Source organism: Rhinatrema bivittatum, chromosome 3, assembly GCF_901001135.1.
Source record: "Rhinatrema bivittatum chromosome 3, aRhiBiv1.1, whole genome shotgun sequence".
Lineage (NCBI taxonomy): Eukaryota > Metazoa > Chordata > Amphibia > Gymnophiona > Rhinatrematidae > Rhinatrema > Rhinatrema bivittatum.
In genome coordinates, this window is record NC_042617.1 from 430,762,112 (window position 1) to 430,781,075 (window position 18,964).

At 40.7% G+C, this 18,964-nt stretch overlaps 1 long non-coding RNA gene across 1 annotated transcript in view; it reads left to right on the top strand.

Annotated features, from left to right (window-relative positions):
- The window catches only part of LOC115087980, a 41,357-nt gene extending 22,658 nt beyond the window's left edge, over window positions 1-18,699 (top strand). The window contains exon 4 of the long non-coding RNA XR_003855680.1: window positions 17,365-18,699. This is a non-coding gene — a long non-coding RNA (uncharacterized LOC115087980). The remainder of the gene's footprint in view (window positions 1-17,364) is intronic.
- Window positions 18,700-18,964: the final 265 nt, after the last annotated feature.

Sequence of the window (18,964 nt, forward strand, 5' to 3'; positions counted from 1 at the left end):
CGGTCCTTCCAAGGCTGATCCGAAATTGGAGCGACATTGGAGGGAACTTTTTTTTGGCCCCCCCCCACCTTCCCCCACCTTCCCCTCCCTTCCCCTATCTAACCCACCCCCAGCCCTAAGTAAATCCCCCCTACTTTTGTTTAATGAGTTATGCCTGCAAGAGGCAGGTGTAACTTGCGTGCGCCGGCCAGCTGCCGGCGCACCATCCCCCGGCACAGGCCACTGTGCCAGAGAACTCGGGACCGCCCCCAGACCGCCGCCCCACCCCCAGCCCCGCCCCCGGCCCGCCCTTTTTTCGAAGCCCCAGGACATATGCGCATCCCGGGTCTTGTGCGCACCACCAAGCCTATGCAAAATAGGCTCAGCGCGCACAGGGGTAGGTTTTCAGGGGTTACGCGCATATCTTACGTGCGTAACCCTTTGAAAATCTACCCCCATGGGTTTCCAGGTGCTTGGATAGTTGTTGGTTAACAATTTATTCAAAGATCTTGGCTATGAAGGGAAGGTTAGAAATGGGCCTGAAATTTGCTGGATCGGATTCATCAAGTTGTGGTTTTTTAAGGATTGGCTTGATGATGGCACATTATAGGTTGTCTGGGAAAATACCTTGTTCAAGTGATAAGTTGACTATGTCGGCTATGGGTTTGGCAATGATGTTAGGGACTTGTTTTAGGATTTTTATAGGGATGGGATCGAGGGGATGTGCGGCAGGAAAGATTTTTCGTATGATTGCCTCGATTTCGGTTGATGCAACATTTTCAAATTGTGTCCATCTGATGTCTGGTGTATTTGATAATTTTGTGGTTTCGTCATTCATTTTGAGTTTTTTTGTGATTAGATTTGAAATTTTGTTGCTGAAGAATTGGGCGAGTTCATCTCAGGTTTTTGTTTGATTGGCATTTCTGGGAGAATTTTGGATTGGTTGTGAAAGATCATTGACGTATGCAAATAGTGTTCTGGGATTGAATTGATAGTTATGTACTTTCTTTGCGTAGATTTCTCACTTGGCTTTTTCGGTGTCTGTTCTGTATATATATAGAATGGTTCTGAACCTGTCTTTTAGATAGGGGGTTGCGTTTCTACTCCATTTTTTTTCAGCCTGTCTTAATATGCATTTGATATTTTTTAATTCGGAGGTATACCATGGGGCTTTATATTTGGTGTCTGGCGTAATTTCTTTCTTGATAAGTGGGCATTTGATCCTTGTGACTTCTGAGTTGATGGTGATCCAGGAGTTTACGACAAAGTTTGTGTCGTTCTTGGTTAAGGATTTCAGGGTGTCTGGTAAGATTTCAATTAAGTCTTCGCTGGTGCATGGTCTGTTGAATTCAATGATTTTTTTAATATTATTTGGTTCTGTGAGGGGGTTTTCCAGGTGTAACTTGGCTTGCATTAATTTGTGGTCTGACCATGGAATTGTGGAAACTGTAGATAGGTCATTGTTTGAAATTTTTTTTATTAATAAATATTAGGTCGAGGGTGTGTCCTGACCTCTGGGTGGAGGTGTTTATTAGTTGTTTGAATCCGATTGCAGTCATGATGTCCAGTAGGAGTTCACAGGTGGTTGAAAGAGGTATTTTATCCATGTGTAGGTTGAAATCGTCCAGGATAATTGCACGGATATCCATGTTGAGGTTGTTTGTAATGGTTTCAATTAGTGGGGATAAGTTGTGTTCAAGGAGTCTAGGTGGTGCATAGAGAAGAATAGGGATGTGAATCGTTTTAGGACGATTAAAATTATCGTCCGATAATTTTAATATCGTCTTAAACCGTTATGGAACACAATACAATACAGATTCTAACGATTTATCGTTATAAATCGTTAGAATCGTGAGCCGGCACACTAAAACCCCCTAAAACCCACCCCCGACCCTTTAAATTAAATCCCCCACCCTCCCGAACCCCCCCCCAAATAACTTAAATAACCTGCGGGTCCAGCGGCGGTCCGGAATGGCAGCGGTCCGGAACGGGCTCCTGCTCTGAATCTTGTCGTCTTCAGCCGGCGCCATTTTCCAAAATGGCGCCGAAAAATGGCGGCGGCCATAGACGAAAAAGATTGGACGGCAGGAGGTCCTTCCGGACCCCCGCTGGACTTTTGGCAAGTCTCGTGGGGGTCAGGAGGCCCCCCACAAGCTGGCCAAAAGTTCCTGGAGGTCCAGCGGGGGTCAGGGAGCGATTTCCCGCCGCGAATCGTTTTCGTACGGAAAATGGCGCCGGCAGGAGATCGACTGCAGGAGGTCGTTCAGCGAGGGTTCCGGCGCCTCGCTGAACGACCTACTGCAGTCGATCTCCTGCCGGCGCCATTTTCCGTACGAAAACGATTTGCGGCGGGAAATCGCTCCCTGACCCCCGCTGGACCTCCAGGAACTTTTGGCCAGCTTGTGGGGGGCCTCCTGACCCCCACGAGACTTGCCAAAAGTCCAGCGGGGGTCCGGAAGGACCTCCTGCCGTCCAATCTTTTTCGTCTATGGCCGCCGCCATTTTTCGGCGCCATTTTGGAAAATGGCGCCGGCTGAAGACGACAAGATTCAGAGCAGGAGCCCGTTCCGGACCGCTGCCGTTCCGGACCGCCGCTGGACCCGCAGGTATTTAAGTTATTTGGGGGGGGGTTCGGGAGGGTGGGGGATTTAATTTAAAGGGTCGGGGGTGGGTTTTAGGGGGTTTTAATGTGCCGGTTTTTCGATTTTTCGATTTTTCGATTTTTAACGATTTTTAACGATTTTTTCACGATATTTTACCCCCCCAAACGGCAACAATACGATTCCCTCCCCCTCCCAGCCGAAATTGATCGTTAAGACGATCGAGGACACGATTCACATCCCTAGAGAAGAATGATTTGTAGGTTTTATGATTTGAAAAGACCTATTTCGAAAGGGGGTGGAAGACTAGTAGGGTGGCATTTGAATTTGAGTTTCTTTAATGCCAAGAATAATAAACCGCCTCCTTTTCTTTTTGGCCTGGGTACAGAAAAAATGTTGTAGATTTTTTTGGGTAGTTGGTTGATTAGGGCTATGTCAGAGCTTTTGAGCCATGATTCAGTGACACAAAATAGATCTGGGCAATTATCTAGCAGGAGGTAGTGGATTATTGGTATCTTTTTTGTCACGGATTGTGCATTGAGCAAGGTCAAGGTTAGGACAGTGAGGGCTGTAAAATGTGCATTGGTATTGATTGGGATTGTGGTGAGTGATCGTGGTCTGTTAGGGGTATTTGTTTTTCTTTGTATACTATTCCTGTCATGGGGTAGGGTTGAGATTTTGTTTACCAGTTCCATGTTGGGGTTTCTATATTGACAACAATTTGCGACTGAAGATAGTTGAGATAGAGTGGGATACTTACAAATTATGTTGTTATTTAAGATCCTAGTTATTGCGGAAGGAGGTGGATGTTAGTAACATGTACAGTGCATCCATATAACCCTATTTTATATATTTCAATAAGTTTGTACAGCCAAAATTCCACCTCTTCCACCCTAAAACACTCCTTGGGCACCTATATTGAGGAGTGCAGTATGCTTTAAATATCAGATTATGTATATTGATTATTTTAGTAGGCTTATGTAATTTTAATTTTACCATATTGATCTTAATTTATATATATTATCTTGTAAGGCAGTAGTCTTATGTTTGATTTTATTTTATGGAGGCTATAACAATTATTAATCTTGATATTATATTGTATTAAGTTATTGATTGAATTGATCTTAATATTGCTTTTAATTTAAAGATATTTAAGATATATACGATTATTTATTACAGATCAATATTTTTATTCAAATTTTTTATGCCCGATGTTTAATTTGATTATTTTATTATATTGTTGTATTGTGCCTTGAATATTGCTTGGTAAGACACACTAATAATATAATCCTATACTAATAATAAATAATAGTTTCAATGTTTTCATTTTGGTAAGATTCTGTGGGCTTCTAGTGTCAATGCTTATTAAATCTGAACAGTGAGGAGCTTGGACAAATATTTCATTTTATAATTAAAGAGAATCATTACATAGCATGAAAATAAAAATACGAAAAGCAAGCACTCTTACAAGCGATATATGAATTATACTCAATTCTTATAATTTTTCTTCATTAAACATTAGAAATGATCAATATATTATTGTGCTGCTTTAAAATTGCCACAGTCTACTTTGTTCACTTTGAGAAATACATGACTGAAGGAAAGCTACTTTAGTTAGCAATTTCAAAAATGTTAGCTCTAGATTGTAAGAAAACATATCTTGCAGAATTGTAATCTATCTTGGTTTAAATTGCTTCTGGTGGCCGTACAAACTCCCTTGACCTCTACTAAGCTAGCTTATGATAGAGGTAGATGCCAGAAAGATAGACTGAAAATCTAAAAATGGAAAATAACAAACAAAAAATAAATACCAATTAAGAATACTACTAAATGAATTATATTATGTATTTGTGTAATAAGTACAATTCAATAGAAAGCAAACTATTTTATATATGAATATATACATACTGCATAATACATTACTATCCAATCAGATTTTAAAGTCAAATAATTCCCCTCCCAAAACAAAATCCCTAGAGAGTTATAAAATTAAATATTAACCTGCTAGAACATAAAAAATAATTATTAAAAAAAACAAAACAAAACAACATATACTTTGTAATTTTTATTACATTTCACCATGATTTACTTTACATAGGCATAAATCAACAAGTTACATAGCACCTGATTAAGCCAGTTCCCTTTTCCTATAAAGAAGGGGACAAGAGGACAAGAAGACTCCCAGAAGCCTAAACTAGCAGAATTGACCTTATGGCATCTTTAGGAGATCCTTCAAGTCTTTTCCCTATGAGACTGCATCACCATCTCTTTTCAATATTGTAGTACACAGCTTGTGGTTTACATAAAATATATGCTATTATTATTTATTTTCTAGGGATGTGCATTCATTTTGAAAGAATATGAAAAATATAACGAATGGGACCATTCTCAGTTTGTATGAAAACATGCCTCAGATAAAAATACATGAACAAAAATAAAAAAGGGCCTCTGGAAGGACTGGGCCTCAGTCCAGTCACATTGCTGAGACCCACACCTGGGCCTATACCTAGGTCTGACTCCAGGGCCTGGCTGAGGCTGGGTTTGGTCATTCAGGCTCAGGATTGGGCATAGGCCTAGGCCCAGCCCCAGGGCCCAGCAGCCAAGGCCCAGGCCTTGACCTGAGTCCCTTCACCAAAGCCTGAGCCTGACACTAGGTCTTGACCCAATGCTGGGGCTTAGCTAGAGGCTGGGTCTTGGTCACCAAGGCATAGGCCTGGGTTTACCAGAGATTTCAAAAATAGAACAAAAGGTATCGCCTAATCAACAACAATAATGCTCTTCACCAACAGACAAATATTATATGTAATGGAACCGCATCAGAAAGCCTTAGACGACGTGCTTAGTGATGAGCTAAGCCGTCCGATCTTTTCAATCATTTGCGGCCCGAGAGGAATTTTTTTGAAAATACACCAACCGGTGCTGAAAGTGTCTATAGTTATTTGTCTATGCCCATCAAATATTCCTTATAATAGTTGAAAATGTTGTTTTGTCTCCAAGGTCTTAAAATCATAACAAATGACTTGACAGCGGCTGTGTTTCACAACCCCTAGGCTGCTTCATCAGGAGCCAATGTCACAAAGCCCGGCCTTATTTCACAACCCCTAGGCTGCTTCATCAGGAGCCAATGTCACAAAGCCCAGCATTGTGAGAAACTGATGGAGACTCATCGTTCCGTTCTGAAAATACCTTTTGTTGTGACATTGGCTCCTGATGAAGCAGCCTAGGGGTTGTGAAACACGGCCGCTGTCGAGTCATTTGTTATGATTTTAAGACCTTGGAGACAAAAACAACATTTTCAACTATTATAAGGAATATCTGATGGGCATAGACAAATAACTATAGACACTTTCAGCACCGGTTGGTGTATTTTCTAAAAAATCCCTCTCGGGCCGCAAGTGATTGAAAAGACCGGACGGCCTAGCTCATCACTAAGCACGTCGTCTAAGGCTTGCTGATGCGGTTCCGTTACATATAATATTTGTTATCTGTTGGTGAAGAGCATTATTGTTGTTGATTAGGCGATATCTTTTGTTCTATTTTTGACTTTTTAAGATATAGGTTTGCAGTGTGGTTCTTTGTTTGTATTTATTTTACCAGAGATTTGCTAGGCTGGGTCTTATTGCAAGGCCCAGTCCTGGGCCGTCATGGATTTGGAAGAGTGGACCCTGGGACCACTGACTGACAGAGCTAAGGCATGGTACAAGAATGTGAGGCAGAGATGTGTTCATGTAGACAAGGTTGAGGCAGACGGAGTCTTTTCAGAAGCAATTGATAAGCAAGGCTGGCAGAAGATGAAAGCAAGGTCAAGAAGCAGGCCTGGTCTCAAATGGTAGCTGGACTCAGGAATAGCCAGATGCAGAGGAATGATGAATCTGAACCTGATCCTTTGCCACCTGCCCAAAATTGACCAAGTAATAAAGTTTATTTCTCACCACCTTGAAGTCGATGATTTCATTGATTTCAAATTCTGCATTAGGGCCACAACACACATAAGTGAGAAAAAGATTTTTCTTGGAGTATCTGTTTAAAACCGGTGGTTTATGTAGTGTGATGTAGAAGTAGTTAAGAATACAAAGTGTAAAGTCAGCTGTTTTTATGAGAAAATTGGAAGAGAGAAGATCTGCCTCTGTGGACAACTGGAAAGATATAAGTAGTTTAGTATGTCTGCCATACATGATGTAATTTGGAGAAGACCCAGAGGATTCACTGACTTAATTATTATAGCAAAACTTGGCCTATGGGAGCAGGTGCATCTCGTCACCCTGCCTGGCCAACACGTAGGCTATAAGGAAGTTCTCCAGAATCTGGTTAGCCCTATCCATTTTGCCATTAGATTAGGAATGATAGGCCAATGAGAAGACTAATGTCACGTCCAACTTTTATACGGAGGGCATGCCAAAATCTTGATGTAAATTGTACTCCTTGGTCTCTGATGATATGTTCAGCAATCCCATTTAACCAGAATATGTTAGAAGGAATGGTTGGAGAGGCTTAGAGCTGTAGGTAGAGTTGTGATAGAAACAGAATGGTCCATCTTGGATAACTGATTGCCAGCTACCCAGATAACAGTAGGGTAGATATTCAAAGCACATTCAACACTATTTAGCTGGATAAGTGGGACTACTGGCCGCTGAATATACACTTACATCCTTTATATGGTTAAAAGTTACATGCACAAAAAGTAGGCATGCACTGGGCGGTTCGGGGGCAGAGCGAGTATGCAGTGTAACATATGCAAGTTAACCATGTAACTTATACGGCTAACTACAGATATTCAGTGTTAGCTGGATACGTTTATGTCTAAATTTAGATGCCCTATAGAGCAGATCTAAACTTAGCCAGCAAGACATATTGATGAAATGTGCACATATACGGTATATTCAGCAGCTTTGCCGTGCCACTAAATATACATTGTAACTTAGCTAGATTAGTTCTAAGCAGCTAAGAGGGTCATTTATCAAAATGTGTTAGGGCATTATCGTGTGTGTTAGGGACCTAATGCCCATGATAACGGCGTAACGCATGAAATAAATACCGCATTGCAAAATGCGATTGCAAATTTAAAATTAGTAGCTGAGTGGGAAGAGTAAATGGAAATGAGGGCTGGTCAACATTGTGTGCAATAACATAATGCACACTATCGTGGGATTTAATGCCAGAAATAACTACCCCTATTTTCTGTCCATTATGCCTGCTATAGCTGTGTGTTACAGGATTTATCGCAAATCCCGAGAGAGAGAGAAAGAGCTCCTCTGTGGAGCCTCACTTGTATTTTAACTTTTTATACCATTATAAGAGGGGTCATTATGAACTCGGGGTGAGGCTTGTGGGTGGGGTGGGTTTTGGGGGGCAGTTTTACATGCACAGTCATATATACAACAGAACAGTTACCATCAGTGAAGATTTAATGTGATTTGGAGTGATGAAAGGTAAAAGAAAAGTAGATGTGTACAATGTTCTCTCTACCTAGATGGCGTTAAGTCTAGAGGAGTCCCAAAACTTAACAGAAAAGCAAAAAATACTGCTTTTCAGTAGTTCCTTCATCTTAATATCGTGGAGTTATTAAGTCATTACGTTGTGTAACATAAATAAATAAATAGATAGCTAGATAAATGTCTTGTCGGTGGCCAGGTAAGGAAAATGGATGCTCAATTTTACGAGCATCTGTTTTCCTAACCTATGTATGCACATCCACATTGCTGAGACTTTCAAGTCCAGCTTCACCCAATATTCCTAACCTGTGCACAGCCATGGGTTAGGAAAATGGACACTCATTACTTGAGCATCTGTTTCCCTAACCAGCACACAGGTACTTCTCCTGAATGCCTGATGCCATGGACATACTGGAGATGCACAATTTATCCCTAGCATGTATTTTTTAGCGTGGCGGATTATTTGCCTATTGCATCAAGCACCCAGGGGAGGTGATTGTGCACACATTTAAAAAACGTGCATCCAGTTTGGACATAAGTTTTAGTGTGTCTGTATTGCATCAGCCTGTCTGCAAAAAGATGCCCATATACCAAGCCATATCTACTGCAAAAGGGACAGGAGAAAGGGGAGGTCCGCAGTCAATTTGTTTGTGGAACTTTCCATGCTGTTTTCATCTATGACAAAACAGAGTTATATAGTGAGGTAAGGCAATGACTTTTTGTTCCACCCTAGAGACTGTAGGAAGTTTATGAGATGTTAAAAGTACATTGATAATCTGTGCCTAGAAAATTGGGCCTGGAATATTGAGTCAGGCTGGAACTGGAAGTCTCAGCAGTGTTAGAAACTGAAAATGGGCAAGAAGAATTAATAAAATGTGAGATTAGAGTACTGCAGAGCATGACTGGATACAGAAACCTAAACAGTGTTTGTGACAACAAATGATCCGGGAGAAGAGGCAATGTAGCCATGACAACTGGAAATGATTAGGGTTGAATACATTTATAAGGAAGAGTCTTAGGGACTGATTCACTAAGCTTTTTTTTTCCCCCACAAGACACAGGATCGGAGAAAAGCCCTATAAATCAGAGATTTATTAATGATAGTGAGTAGTGGAATATCAGTAATATTTTCAGATTTTATGATTCAAAACTTAAATAGCAAGCACACATAATATCAGTACCTAACAAGATATTTCAAATGTCTGTAATTAATCTTACACTGTTTATAATTATTGCAGTGGATTTCAATAACAGGACATCCACAGTATTCCTTGACATTTGGGGTTGATGATGTAAATGGCAATCTTTTAAACCTGGCTTAGAAAATAATTAAAAGCAGCATGACAAGTGAGTAAAAATCAATTGGAATAACTTAAAAGCAGACAGTAAATCTTAGTAGGCTTAAGTGATACAAGCAGGTAAAACATTTGGCAGTCCCTTCTTTTATAGATAGTATTGTTGTTGGGTTAAGATGAGCTGCTTCAGAGGAATTTCTCAACATATTCAAATGGTTAGAAAATATAACTACATTAAATTTTAGTAAAAATCATGGATAGGCATGTCTATTTTAATTTTTTACCTTCATTTTTAACACAAAACAGAGAAAGAACGTAATCAATAATAAGTTTTTGACAATTCTTTTTATATTTTGCAATGGCTGTGTGATTGTTCTATGGACCCCAGACTGTATCCTAGGTATGAAACAAAATCCCATTACATCCAGTTTGGTTCCCTCTCTTTCAAGTAGACTTTGTATTTTGATGTCCCTACCTTTAAGGCTTGCTCACCCTGAAATAACTAATACGTACAATCATAAAAAAGAATACAACTGTTGCAACAGCCCCTTCCCGGTGGCTTCACTCCGCCTACCTTTCTTTCTTTTCATCTCCTCTCGCTATGGATGGACGGCTGGCTGCCGCGGCATCTGCCTGCCCTCTCCGGCGTTCCTGGACCGGCTTGGGCGCTGCCTCCTGCCATGCTCCGCTGGTACCTTAGGGCGCACGCGCTACGCGTTCCTCACTCTTATTTCCTACTTGGCGTGAACCTCAGGGGCGTCCCCCTGTGATGATGTCACGCTGCCCGGATATTTAAAGCCTACGATGTTTGCTAGCCTTTGAGTTAGCAAGGGGAATTCTTATGGATAAGATTCGCTCTCCGTACCCAACTACTCTACCTCTCCAATCTTCCATTGGACTCTTAACGCTAACGGGGTACCCACTCCTCGGGGGCCTCACTTGCTTGTCAGGTCGCTATCAGGAAACCGGTACTCGTTCCTCGAGGTCCTATGTTCCCTGACTCGCTGCCTGCTCCTACCTTCTCTTCTGCCTGGAAGGATTTGCTATCTTCAACACCAGTGAGTACTACCATCTTCACCTCAGAGCTGTTCCCTGGAACCAGGTACTCACTCCTCGAGGGCCTGCCTCCGTTCCAGCCCTAGTGCCATCTCCTACATGGAACCGCTGTGTGAGTACATTACCTTCAAGTCTCTCAGCTCTCAGGGATCAGGTACTCGCTCCTCAAGGGCCTGCTCTCCCTATCCTGGGGTTCTCCATACTGGGGCTTTGTGCTTATTCCACTGTACTCATTATTCTCAGTTCTTTCCACTACAGCACTGCTACCGGAGGAGTCGCTGTTCCAGCGCCTGAGGGATACTAGCCCAGCTGGGCTACTTCTGCTGCTCACTACTGCCACCTCTGGTGGCTTCACCACATTGTCTAATAAAAGATCAATCTCTGTGTTTATGTGTCCTAAGCTGAGCCTGACCTGTGGCCCCTCATGGGACTTCCCCCCGTGGGCGTGGTCAGCTGCCACAGTGTCCAAGGGTCCACCCAAACCTCACTAATTATAACAACAGCTTCCCCCTTATCCCCAATAATCAGGTCACATTTAAGAAAAAAAAGACAACATCTCTGCAGACCTATTTTATCTTCACTGACATGGTTCCAGTCCTGTTGCTAAAGATGTCTTGGTTTGACTTCAAACAAATGAATACTACATCTTCTATGGTTTTCTACTAACGATTAATAGCTGGTTTAGTTCTTGGTAACTTCTACTTCTGCTCTTGGCTTAGATTATTTATATCTGTCCCCCTCTATAATTGTTACCACCTGTTTATGGGAGGTATGGAGCCCTGACCTACCTAGGGTTGCCAACTGGCTCCAGATTTTCAGGACAGGTTGATCCAGTCCTGATTTTTAATCACCTGCATGCAGGTATTTATAGTCTTGCTTTTTTTAGGGAATGCAGTAGGAAAATCAAAATAAATTCCAGAATGCAATAAGGTAAAATCAGGTCTGGATCAACCGGTCTTGAAAATCTGGAGCCAATTAGCATCCCTAGACCTACCCTCTGCTTATCAGTTGCCCAGTCATGAGCTATATGTGCTTCCTTAGTTGAGCAGAAGAGGCAGTAGGCTGTTTGTGTGTGCCCCTGAAAGGTGGTGCTGAAGACAGAGATCTGGCAGAAGCGGTGGACATTAAAAGCCTTATGTGTGCAAAAATGGCTACATATGTGTGTAAGTGGGGCCACATAGGAGCTACACGAAGTTTAAAATAGCCAGGAAGTACATGTGCCCTGAAAATTAGGTGTAAAAGAGGCAGAGCATTCCAGAGGTGTGGCCAGCACTGACATGTGTAACACCTAATTTTCCTCAGCCATGGCACATAACTTTGCTACAGCTCCTTGGGGGGAGAGAGAGAGAACCTCTTTATAAGGATAAGCCTGACACTCATGTAGACCATTGTATGGAAGACACTTTGATTTGGGGAGAGTTTTTGGGAGGTGGGTTGGGGTTTGGGGTTGGTGTTTCAGAAACATTCAGAGGTACTCCTTGTAAAATTGACATCATTAAAGAATTTTAGACCTTATAAATTAGCCACAAAATAAATGTGGTAAAAGCACCCATATACTTTATAATTAAGCAGGTTACTCAAAATAACCCCTTTAATCTTCTGTCATATAAATATATTATTTATAAAATAAAATAATATTTGCCTTCATAAATTCATTGCTTGGTTTCTAACAATTTTTAGTTACTAACATTTTAATTTAAAAATGTATTAGAGATGTGTCTCAGAATCATGATCTCAGATTATGCTCTCAACCCCCAACTTTAATGGAGTTTATATCCTAGATAGTGAAGGGTAGCCCTGGCACATAAACAAGATAGTCAAGCAGTGCTGTAGAAGACATTTGAAACAAACTCCCAGCAAAGACGTTAGCAGTGAGAGGAGAGTGGATCCTCTATACAGAAACAAGAAAGTCCCTGGGTTGGAGTTTCATGATGTAAGAGAATCAGAACCTAAACCCATCCTATTCTGTATATAGCTGGGTGGCTGGTGGGCATGAAGATCACTTGGTAACTTGCCTGCCTCGAGCAAAGGTAGTTGATGTCACGTATCACCTACATAGGATTTTAGAGAGTTCTGGAAAGGATCTAGCTGTCAAGGGTACATGTGGCAACCAATGATATCGATGTGCAGGAGGGAGATTCTGGAGGCTAAATATAGGATTTTAGGCAGGAAATTGAAATCCAGAAACTCCAAGGTTGCATTCACAGAAATGCTCACTGTTCCACATGCAGGACCTCCAAGTTCCAGAGTCTCAATTAGTTAGATGACATGATGGTACAGAGAAGAGAGCTTTAGATTTATTAAGAAGTGTGGAATATTCTATGTAAGGGAGAGCCTATTCCATCATGATGGGCAACACTTTAAACAGGGTGAAACCCGGATGCTGATGCAAAATTTAAAAAGGGGAAAACCAATAGTCACTTAGAAGTACATGATTCAGAGGGAGTTATTTCACAAGGATACTGGCAAAATGGGAAAGTTATATCATCCTAACAGAGATGCTGGGGTAAAGATTGAAATAAACCAGATGGATTTAAATAAAGATCACATAGATATGAAAGACTCCAAACTATCTGTATTACTCCAAACTACCTGTACCATCTGCTAAGACAGATTGTGAATACAAATAAAAATGGAAATTCTAATTAAAAACATAATTTAAAATGTCTGTATGTGAATTCCAGAAGTCTTAAAAATAGGATTGCAGAGTTAGAATGTATAACACTAAATGAAAATGTGGACATGTTAGGCAATTGAATGTGACAAGGTGGTGGCCAGGACCAGTTGAATGCTGAGCTATATAGATAGAGACATAATAAGCAGGAAAATGGAGGTCATAATGTCCCTGTACAGGTCTTTGGTGAGGCCTCACCTGGAGTATTATGTTCAGTTCTAGAGACTTTATCTCAAAAAGGATAAAGACAGAATGGATGCAATCCATCAAAACAGGGTGGGGGTCTGCACTGAAGACTTATGAGAGGAGGCTGGAAAACCTAAATATGTATACCTGGAGGAGAGGAGGGACAGGGGAGATGTGATACAGACTTTCAAATTCCTAATAAGAATTAATGATGCACAATCAAGCCTTTTCCAATGGAAAGGAAGATGGAGAACTAAGTATCATTATATGAAACTCCAAGAGGGTAGATTCAGGAGCAGCAGTAGGAAGTATTTCTTCACAGAAAGATTAATGAGAGTAGTATTCCCTCCAAGAACAGGAGAGAAGATAAGAACAATAATGGAATTCAAAAGGGTATGGGATAAACACAGAATATCCCTAGTGGCTAGGTGATGGAAATAAAGACATGGAGCAACTGCAAACTGTAGGTATAACATTTCTGCATGGGTGTACCTGCATGGAGCAGCATATTCTACTCTGAGCAGAAGGCATGGGGGTAACCTGCACAGAGCAAAAGTTACTAACTTAAGCAAATTGCAGAATGGGTGGACCATTTAGGTCATTATCCTCCATCATTTACTATATTACTATGTTAGGCATCTCAAAAACCTAATGGAAAGAGGATAACCAATGGGACACTATGAGATCAGGGTACAAATTATATTAACATGACAGGAAAGATCAAATTGGTAGAGGTTTGGCATTATATGTTAAATATTGTTATGTAGGTGGACCCTGGATCTGAGACGAGGTTGTTACTACCTGCAGGAAGGAGGCCATGCAGGTTCTCGTTGTTGGTAGGCGGAGCTGGCCAATGTGGAGACCCAACATGACCTTTACCAATACCAGCCCTCGTTCCCCGCAGGTTGAGCCCTTGGGTACCAGGGTCGTCTGGATTTAGGAGCTGGTCTCCAGAGAAGAACCACTCTACAAGGCAGCAAGCAAATGGAGTCCAGAATGAACCATAAGTCAGGACAGGTGGCAATCCAGCGAAGTCCAAGACTGTACCAGGAGTCGGGGCAGGCAGAAATCCAACGGAGTCTAGAACATACCAGGGTCAGGGCAGGTGGCCACACAAAACAAAAATATAGAAACTTAACCTAGGTCAAGGTAGGCAGCAATCCAACAGAGTCCAAGATGTACAAGAAGTCAGCAGGCGGAGATCCAACAAAGTCCAGGAACGTACCAGGAGTCAGGGCAGTCCAAACGAAGTCCAGAGCAATCCAAGCCAAGACCATAGAAGCAATCCAGGGGGAGACAGCCTCAGACAACTAGCTACCCGCCAGAGGACAACCTGTTGCTGAGGCAAGCCACTGCAGGCAGGAGCAGGCTTAAATAGGCAGAGGTACAGATGTCATCAGAAGGGGCTGTGGGAACTTTCCCGCTGTGGTCCCTTTGAGAGGCGGGCAGGTGTACTTAGGAAGTCACCAGTGAGGTTGGGTGTCAGTGCAGCGGCTCCAAGCCACAGAGAAATTCATTGCTGACTGTGGTTCTCTACTGCTGCAAGAGAGGTTGGATGAGGGCCGGGGTCATGCCGGGTGAGTGCGACTGGCCACAGAATGCAGCGGCCGGTGAGCGCAAAACATATGGCGTAAAGCAAGGCTTTGCAAACATGTCCTGAGCACCCCACACATGACTGGATTTTCAGGATTTCAACATTGACTATGTTTGAGATAAATTTGCATACATTGAAACCACAGTATATGCAAATTTATGCCATGCATATTTATTGAGGATATCCTGAAAACACAACTGGCTGTGAGGTCCCCAGGACAGATTTGGGAAGCCCTGGTATAGAGTCAAGCAGGAAAATGTTCTGCAGGATTCAAATTTATTTGAATCCTGCAGGATTCAAATTTATTTCCTGCCTTATCTTCTTTCCAGCTTATTGCAAGCTTCCAAGTTCTCCTTCCCTGTTGATTTTAACTTTGACTTATTCCTACCTATTGTTTTCTTTCGTTTACTTGAATTGTTACTCCAGTTATACCCTTGTTAAATGTAAACCAATCCGATATGGTTATTTACTATGAAGGTCGGTATAAAAAACTGTTAAATAAAAATAAAAAAAAAATTGTATTCTGGAATCCTTATAGATACAAATTCCAACTATGATAGGAAAGAGTACAGTGATGGGGGTATATCATGACCTGCTTGGCTAGGATGAGGTACTGGATTGTAAAATGCTAACAGAATTAGCCTGGCTAAAAAATATGGCAAATGTGGCAACACAACAATAATGAAAGATTTGAAGTACCCCAACATTGAATGGTAAATGCTACATCAGGGTATGCAAGGTATGTAAAGTTCCTAGAAGCTATAAAATGACTGCTTCATGAAGCAACTTGTCATGGAAACAATGTGGGAGGAGGGGGAACTACTTTAGATCTAATTCACAGTAGAACACAGGACCTGTGCAAAAGTAAATGTGGTTGATCCACTTGGCATTCGCGATCACAATGCAATTAAAAGAACATAATCACTGGAGGGCAGACACTAAGTAAAACTACTGCAGCAGTATTTTACTTTAAAAGGAGAGACTATGATAAAATGAGGAAACTAGTTAGAAAAAAAAAAATAAAAGGAGCAGTGGCCAGGCCAAGATTAGATATTTTCATGAGGTGCGAACATTGTTTAAAAATACTGTCTTCAAAGCCCAGATAAAATATAGTTCATGCATTAAAAATGATTGAAAGAAGACCAAATGATTAACAGACTTTGTCAGCTTGGTTTAATGGGGAGGTGAAAGAGACAATTAAAGTGAAAAAGGCAGCTTTAGAAAAATGATACGGACCCTAATGAAGAAAATAGGGAAGAGCATAAGTGCTGGCAAATTAGATGTAAAACAGTAATAAGGCAGAGCAAAAAAGAATTTGAAAAGAAGTTTGCCATAGTGGTAAAAACTAGTAATAAAGACTATTTGAAGTATGTTTGAAGATAAAAGCCCATGAGGAAGTCAGTTGGACCTTTAGATGACCAAGGGGTAAGAGAGATGCTTAGGAAGCATAAGAAAACAGCAGAAAAACTAAAATGCTAAAATGTTAAAGGGTAACCAATATAATATGGATTCTTAAAAAGGAAATTAGAACATAAGAACATAAGAAATTGCCATACTGGGTCAGACTGAGGGTCCATCAATCCCAGCATCCTGTTTCCAACAGTGTCCAATCCAAGTACCTGCCAAGTACTCAAACAGTAAATTAATCCCATGCTACTAATGCCAGTAATAAGTGGTGGCTATTCCCTAAATCAACTTGATTAATAGCAGTTTTTGGACTTCTCCAGGAACTTGTCCAAATCTTTCATTAAAACCAGCTATACCAATTGCCTTAATCACATCCTCTTGCAATGAATTCCAGAGCTTAATTGTGTGTTGAGTGAAAAATAATTTTCTCTGATTTGTTTTAAATGTGCTACTTGCTAAATTTATTACAGAACAGTGAACCTAACATTGGTGCCTGGCAAAACAGTATAAACTATGCTTAAAAGCAAAATTGCTGCTCATATATACAGACATGGTTTAATGGACAAGAATCAACATTGTTTTAGCAATTTATTAGATCAAGGGTAGGCAACTCTGGTCCTAGAGTGCCACAGACAGATCTGTTTTTCAGAATATCCACAATTAATCTGAATGAGATATTTTGCATACAATGGAGGCAATGCATGTAAATATACCTTACCTTATACATATTTATTTTGAATATCTTGAAAATCAGGCCTCTCTGTGGCATACCAGGACCAACGTACCTACCCCTGTCTTAGATCTTTGAGGGTGTAAATAAACATAGAAAAAGGTGATATAGTGTAATTGAATGTTCAGAAGGCATTTGATAAAGTCCATCATGAAAGACTGCAAGAAATTAAAAAGCCATAGGATAGGAGGCAATGCTCTATTGTGAATTGGTAACTGGTTAAAAGACAGGAAACAGAGAGGAGAATGAAATGATCAGTTTTCTAAATGGTGAAAGTTTAATAGTGGAGTCTACCTGGGGCCTGTACTGAGACATGTGCTGTTAAACAATTTCATTAATGATCTGGAAAATGGATTCATGAGTGAGGTGTTTCAATTTGCAGATGATATACATGTATCCCTTCTTTTATAGGTTGAATAAAGAGGACACACAGTTCCCAGCTCTTCCAAGTCCCAGATCTCTAATTCTTTCTGCTATCTCACAACAAGGACAACCACTAGGATGCTGGAGTTCCACCGGCGGGGCCCTTGGTGCAGTGGGGGAAGGGGAATTCAAAATTCAGTTGATCACTCTCAAACATCTTTCAATCATAGTTTAGAGAGTACTCACATAAGGAAATGGTCTTAGTGAGTTGAATCCCTTGGAAAAACACAACCAGCAGTCCAATGCTCGTGTTCAAAAACTGCAAGTTTACTTCACCTTAAGAAACACAATCCATGCCAAAATGGAAAAAAAAATAATTAAAGTAAAATAAAAATAACAATTCCAAGGGCTACAGTTTCTTTATTCAGAGTGCTCCTCCTCTTAACTCTTCTCCTCTGATCTGAATCAATGTCCAATAAGCCCTCTCTCACAACCTAAACAGGAGTATAAAAATAGAAAAACCTTCTTTACTTCAAAACTGGGCATGAAAACATTATAAGCCAATAGTATCTGTCCCTACTGTTAACTGGTCACAGGGATAATGTAACTGGAAATCCAGCCCTTCCAGCAATGGTGTGCTGGCCCTCCTGTTGGGAACTGGTCATCACAAAAAAGCATAGTCTATCCACATAAAAATACTTCAGTTGGTGAGCTGTGAGCCCTACCATGAACTATACCTCCAAAATACCTTTCTTAGGTCCAAACACTCCTCTCCTCAGTCAAGATGGTCTCTCTTCAAGAGCTTGATCTGAGCATGATCACCCAGTATATAAAGGACAAGATTTATCCCAAAAAGGGAATGGCCAAAGATGAGAGAGGATTCAAATATGCAAAAATTCCCAAACAGCTGTAACAAGAGAAAAGTTTAGTGAGGGTTTGAAACCACTGTCACACACAATTATCCAAAGTTGTTAAAATGACCACAGATTGTGAGGAATTGCAGAAAGATCTTGAGAGGCTAGGAGGCTGGGCATCTAAATGGCAGAAGAAATATAATGTGGACAAGTGCAAAGTGAAGAGCATACAGGAAAATAATCCTGTCTATAGGAAAAAGACCTCAGAGTCCTTGTCTATAGTACTTTGAAATCCTTGGTTCAGTATGCAGTGGCAGTCAAGAAAGGAAATAGAATGTTAGGAATGGAGAGGAATATTTGGGGAGTAATGGAGAATAAAATGAAGGGTATATTGCTATAATACACATTGAAACTGAAATTTGAGATGGATGCTATTTTATTTTAGTATTTTGTAACTATATTTAGGAGGTATTGTATTGAAATATTTTTATCATGAAATGTTTTCAATTTTTTATTTTATTTATTGTATAAGCACATTGAAAGATACTGGATTTTATAGACTAGAAGAAACAAATTGAAACAAGTTGAAATAATCTCAGTGATAAAGGAAGCGTTCTATTCTTCTCTCTTAGCTATGAATACGTTTTTAGATGCACTGATCTTATTTTCATTGTTTGATTTTAAATACTGTTGTTTTTAATTTTTATTATTGTATTTGTATGTTTTGGTATGTGATTGTGCACTGTTCAGGTCAGCATTTATAGTGTGTATGATATATAAAATCTCACTCCGGG